The sequence below is a fragment of the Chinchilla lanigera genome, unplaced genomic scaffold (assembly GCF_000276665.1).
Source record: "Chinchilla lanigera isolate Chin_1 unplaced genomic scaffold, ChiLan1.0 scaffold00051, whole genome shotgun sequence".
Classification (NCBI taxonomy): Eukaryota; Metazoa; Chordata; class Mammalia; order Rodentia; family Chinchillidae; genus Chinchilla; species Chinchilla lanigera.
In genome coordinates, this window is record NW_004955452.1 from 12,772,214 (window position 1) to 12,778,423 (window position 6,210).

General features: G+C 38.2%; 1 pseudogene; it reads right to left on the bottom strand.

Annotated features, from left to right (window-relative positions):
- Nucleotides 1-5,329: 5,329 nt before the first annotated feature.
- On the bottom strand, nt 5,330-5,724 carry LOC102011620 (annotated as a pseudogene).
- Nucleotides 5,725-6,210: the final 486 nt, after the last annotated feature.

Below are 6,210 nucleotides of genomic sequence, written 5' to 3' on the forward strand. Positions count from 1 at the left end.
TCTCCAGAGAAAATAACCCAATTTAAACTTATTCTCTCTTTAGCTTGAATTTGCTTAGCTCGTTTAAACATGGCCTACGTTGTTATCTGTGTCCTTCAGTGCCTTTTGGCTTTCTACATAACTTCCCCTATTCTGATGATTCTTAAAGTTAACCCCTAGTGTATCACAGCACCACTCATGGGCACATCTGGCCCCCAAATGAAAGCTTATGGAGCCAACAATTCCAATTAGCATGTCTTTTTTCAAAATCCTAAAACTCGTATGCACAAATATCTGTTCAAAATGTTAACTCATGTCTAGGTGAATGAGTCAGAAAATGTCTTTGATACCAGGGAGCTCACATTCTAATCAGAAGTGATAGATAAATAAACAAATAAGTTCACTTCAGAACTTGTAATTTGTACTGATCTAAAAGTCTCTTCATTTCAGTTGTCTGGTCTGAGGTAGGGACAAGTCTATAAAGAGCCATGGAAATGGGGTTCTTATCAGAGGTTATAGCAAGTGCAAATGTTCTGTGGTAGGAAAGATCTTGACAGCTCAGAAGGTAGAATACATTGCCAAGCACAAAGGCATACACAGCATGTACACCAATAAACAACAAAGACTTCCTAAAATGTTTGGCTAAACACTGAGTAGACACAAAAGATACTTATACATAAATATATATACAAAGAATAACAGGAAAAGAAATGCTTATGTATCTCACCATCTGGTTTAGGACATAAAAGATGATCCCCAACTTTGAAACTCCTTGTGTGCTCCTCCTCCTTTTCACCCCCTCAATCCAGAGAAACCATAATCTGAATTCTGGGTTATTATCCCTGTGATGGTTAACCTGGGCTGTCAGCTTGCTTGGATTGAGAAACACCGAGGAAATCAGTGAAGCACTTTTCTGGGGTGCCTGTGAGGCTGTCTCCAGAGACGACTGGCATGTGAGCAAACAAACAGAGCAGGGAGACCCACCCTGACTGTGGATGGCACCATCCAGCTGACTGGAGACCCGGAGGGAAGAAAAGCAGCAGGAGGAAGTATGCCACACAGGCTCTCTCCTCTGCTTCGTGGCTTCCGTGAGGCCAGCAGCTTTCCATGGCCCTGCTCCTGCCACCGTGTTCTGCCTCCCCTCAGACCCAAAGTGTGGAGCCGACGGACCATGGGCTGAAATTTCTGACACCAAGTGATCCCATCTGGTTTATGTGATCCCAAATAAACCTCTCATTTTTTGTATCTTTAAGATTAGAACTGTACAGTTAAGTGTGCTTGTGAAATTCACAATTTTTTTTCAGTGCTGGGGATCCAACTCAGTACCTTGGCACGTGGTAGGCAAGTGCTCTACCACTGAGCTATACATCTTGAGCCCCTAATTTTTTAATCAAAATTTCTAGGGAGCTCATTGCAAATTCATACGCATCTGTGAGGAATAATACAGAGAGATTGTGTGCCCCTTCCAGTTTCCTCCAGCAGTTCCATTTGTCAAAACTATAGCACAACCAGACATCGTCTTGATATCATTCACCAGTCATACTCAGATTTCCCCAGTTTAGTTTTACTCGTGTGTGTGTGTGTGTTTGGTTCTATAATTTCATCACACAGGTCTGTGTATCCACCACCGTGGTTAAGATATCATCACGAGGGTTCCTTATGTTGCCATCCCATTCCAAAAATCACTAATGTGTTCTCCATTTCTAATATTTATTCATTTCAAAATGTTCTATACATTAACTCATACAGGATGTAACCTTTTTAGATTGACTTTTATATTCATAATAATAATTTCTGAAGATCATCCAAGTTGATAGCATATTCCTTTTTACTCCTGAGCAGTATTCCACTGTCTATAAATACCATAGTTTGCCGAAACCATTCCACTGTTGAAAGGGGTCTGTGCTGTTTTCAGTTTTTTACTACTGCGGACAAAGTTGCTGTGAACATTTCCTGTTACAAATAAAGCTTCTCAGGTTTGTGCACAGACATAAGTTGTTATTTTCCTGGGATAAATGAATGAGACTACAATTGCTGGGTTATAGTTTAATAAAAGTGTCAAACAGTTTTCTACACTAGTTCTACTATTTTATACCAGCAATTTATGAGTAATCCAGTTTTTCCACATCCTTGCCAAATTTGGTGTTCCATTTTCTTATTTTAGCAATCTTGACAAATGTCCAGAGATACACCCTCATGGTTTTAGTTTTCATTACCCCGAGGGTGCGCATTTTTCCAGGTGCTTATCTGCCATCCAAATAGCTCTTCCGTGAAATATTTGTTCGTGTCTTTGACCATGTTTGAGTTGGGTTGTTTATGTTTGGATTTTAATGCTGACTTTTGAGGGGTTTTTCCTATAATCCAGATTCTCACCCTTTGCCAGATATTGATTTGAGAATATCTTCTCCCCCTCTGTGACTTGTTTTATGGCTTGTTTTCACAGTCAACATTGCTGGCCTCAGCTTCACCCACTGTATCAATTTGATCAAAATGTACATATTCATTCTAATGTTGATGGATACTGTTTAGCGTTTTACTTTTACAAGCCATGTTACTACAGGCCTTCTTGATGGGTTTCCTGCTATACTTCTGCAAGAGTTTCTCAAAGGCATTGACCTGGAAGTAAAATTGCTGGGTCATTAGGTGTGTGCATTATTATTATTTATTTACTTATTTATTTTGGTACTGGGAATCGAACCCATGACCTTACGCTTGCCAGGCAGGCACTGTGCCACTGAGCTATATCCCCAGCCCAGGGGTGTGTGCATTATTAACTTTACCGGGCAACATTAAAGCTATGCCAAAGAGATTACATCATTCCCACCAGCACTATAAAAGTTTCTGCTACTCCACGCCTTTGCCAACACTTGATTTTGTTCATTTCTTTTCAGTTTTGGCAATCTGGTGATTGTATAATGATAGCCTATTTTTATTTACTTGGTTTTGTCTTTTTTATTTGCAGCCCTGTGGATCAAACCCAGGGGTGCTCTACCACTGAACTGCAACCCCACTCGTATTTATTTTTGAATTTTGAGATGGGGTCTCACTAAGTTGACCAGGTGGAACTCAAACCAGCAATCTTCCTGCCTCAGCCTCCTTCAGTGCTGGGATTACAGATATGCCCACCTTAATGGTATCTTAGTTCATTTGTACTTCCCTGATTTAAAATATTTATATTTATTTTGTGTGCAAATACAAATTGTTTCTATATTTCCCTGGTGAGACTGAGTGTTCAGTCTGGATTATTCAGGTTTCCTTTTTGTCTAAGTGCCCATTTAAGTTCTTTTGCTCTTTGGGCTATTTCTCATTTTCTCATTGATTCTTAGGAGCTTGATTGGTTGGCTGGTGTTGGTTGTTGTTGTGTTGTTGTTGTTGCCGTTTTACACGTTCTCAATACAAATCTTTTGCCATTTATGCATTGCAAATCTCTTCTTTGGTTTATGGTTTGTCTTTTTCTCTTCTTCTTCCCTTCCTCCTCTCCCTCCTCCTTCTTCTGTTATAGTATCTTTTGAAGAACAGAAAATTTGAACGTAGTCAGGTTTTTTAAACTTTTCTGTACAGCTGCAATTTTTGGATATTAAGAAGTTCTTGCCTATCCCAAAGTCATAAATACATATAGTGCCTCTGTAACCACAGTATTTAAGAACATGAACCCCACAACAAACTGCCTACATTCAAATCCTAGCAGTAAAAATTTGAACAATTTATTTAACCTCTCTGTGCCTCACTTTACTCATTGTCCAAATAGAAGTGAACTTAGCACCTACATTGTACATTTGTCCTGTGCACTAAATAAATCAATATATATGAAGCCGACGGGAGATTGGTACATGGTATTATATGCTGTTGCCATCATCATTATCACCAAGTTCTTAATATTGGCTTTTCCCATTTAAATTTATAACCCTTAAAATTGATTTTTATATATAATGTGAGGTATTGGCCCAACTTTTCTTTTAACATAAATGACCAATTTGCCCAACATAATTTTTAAAACTGAGTCTTACCTCATTGAACTGCAACACTAACATTGTCATAAATCCAGTTTGCATCTGTGTGTGGCCTGCTCAGAGATTTCCACCATCTGCCACTGGTTTGTCTGTCTATTCCTAAGCCATTTCCACTCCGTCTTCATTATCATAGTGCCTCAGAAGACTCCTACTCTACCTTACTCTTCTTGATATATTTTGACTATTCTTGTTCTTTACTCTTCCATATATTTTCAATCAGTTTGTCGTGATCCTTTAAAAATAAATCTGTGTAAGCTAGGCATGGTGGCACATGCCTATATTCCAGGATGCTGAAGGAGGAGGATCCCAAGTTCAAGCCTAACCTGCCCACATTAGAGACTTAGCAAGACTCAGTCGCAAAATAAATAATTTTGAAAAAGACCTGGAAATGTAGGTTAGTGTGAAGGCTCTGCTTAGATTCAATTCCCAGTACCACAAAAAGAAGCCTGTTGAATTTCCAGAGATTGGGGTTACACTGAATTTATACATCAATTGGGGAGAACAGACATTACATATTACTACTGTCCAATCCATGGAGTTAGCATATCATTATTTGGTTCTTTTAAATGTTCTCAACAGTTGTGTGTTTTCCCCATAAAATTTCAGCACATATGTTTAAATTTATTCCTAGGCATTTTATTTTATTAGGGGTATTGTAATTGTGTCTATTTTAAGCACAATCTTAACTGTTCACTGTTGATGTAGAAAATGCAATTAGCTTTTGGTGCTGCTTTTGTGTTCAGAGTCATTTTATTAATTCTAGTCATATATCTGCATTCTGTAGAGGTTTCTGTATTTATAAGCTCTCTTCTCAAAACAAGGAAAGTATGATTTTTCAGCCCAATCTTTATTTCATTTCTTTTTACCGTCTATGATATTTGTCTTCTTCCATTGGCTGGGACCTTTGGTGTACTGTGGAAGAGAAGTAGTGACAGCAACACTAAGGCCCTGTTTTGTCTCTCATCTTTAAGGGGAAACTTTCAAAGCTTCACCTTTAAATACAATATTTGGCATAGGTTTTTGGTAGGTGAACTTTATCAGGTGAAGACATTTTATTCTATCTCTGGTGTGCACAGACTTGTTAAAAAGCATAACAATGGACACTGAATTGTATTAAATGTTTATATCTATTAAAATGATCATAGCACTTTTGTTCTTTGTCTTATTAACATAGAGAATTACATTTGTGTGCTTTGTATTTACCCATTTTATATACCTTGGGCAAATTAGCTCATAAAATAATATTTTTCTAGATTGTAGGATTTTGTTTAGCTATATTTGGTTAAGAATTCTATGTCTACGTTCTTTTTTTAATTTTTAATGATAGAAACCAAAAATATCTAAAACCGAAGCTTCTGGAAGAACCATTTGTTCTTGCCTGTCCTCAAAGTTGATGTCGCCTCCCAGTGGGCCTTGTGCTTGAGGGCCGGGTCTCTGAAGATGTCCTTGCTGACTACAGTCTTCCCAAGAGGATTCCACAGAGTACCTTGTGGGCATGAGGTGACTGTCATTATAAACCTTCACAAAAATCTTGATCTTTGACCCCTTGGCGATTTTCTTCTTGCCCGTGGCAACTGTCACTTTAAGGGGGTAGTGGTCAATTCCAGCCACCAGGGCATGGGTGTAGGGGTGGTCAGAGGTGGCATTGTCAATGTTCTTCAAGATGATCGTTTTGTGTGCAGGAGCATCTGACCAGGATCAGCACCTCTTGCCCCCGTTTCATGAACTTGCCCATGTCAACAGTACAGAGCCCGGTCTGCTAACCTTTCACCCTGCAGAGCCTGTGTGGCTGTATTCTTAACCAAGATTCATCTACAGGTTTCCTTTCTCATACTTTTCTCAGGATTTAGAATCAAGATTATGCTAGTCTTATAAAGCGGGTTGGGTAATAGATCCTCATTCCCTGCTTCATACAATTGTTTGTGAAAGCCCTGAAACACTGATTTCCTGAATACTTGGTAGAACTCACTGGTAAAATAATTTGGGAGGCTCTGTTGTTTTCTTTATGATGTATCTTAAAACAGTTCCACTTATTTAGTAACTATTGTACTGTCCAAATTTTATTTATTTTTTTTATTTTAAAGAATAAAAGAAGGATAACATAATAATAGGGGGGACTTAGCAAATTACAGACAAAATGGTAGGAAATTATCAATGGTTATCGTTTTATATATTATTATCTACAAAATAGTTTCTCAGGAAAACAAATAGACAAATAATA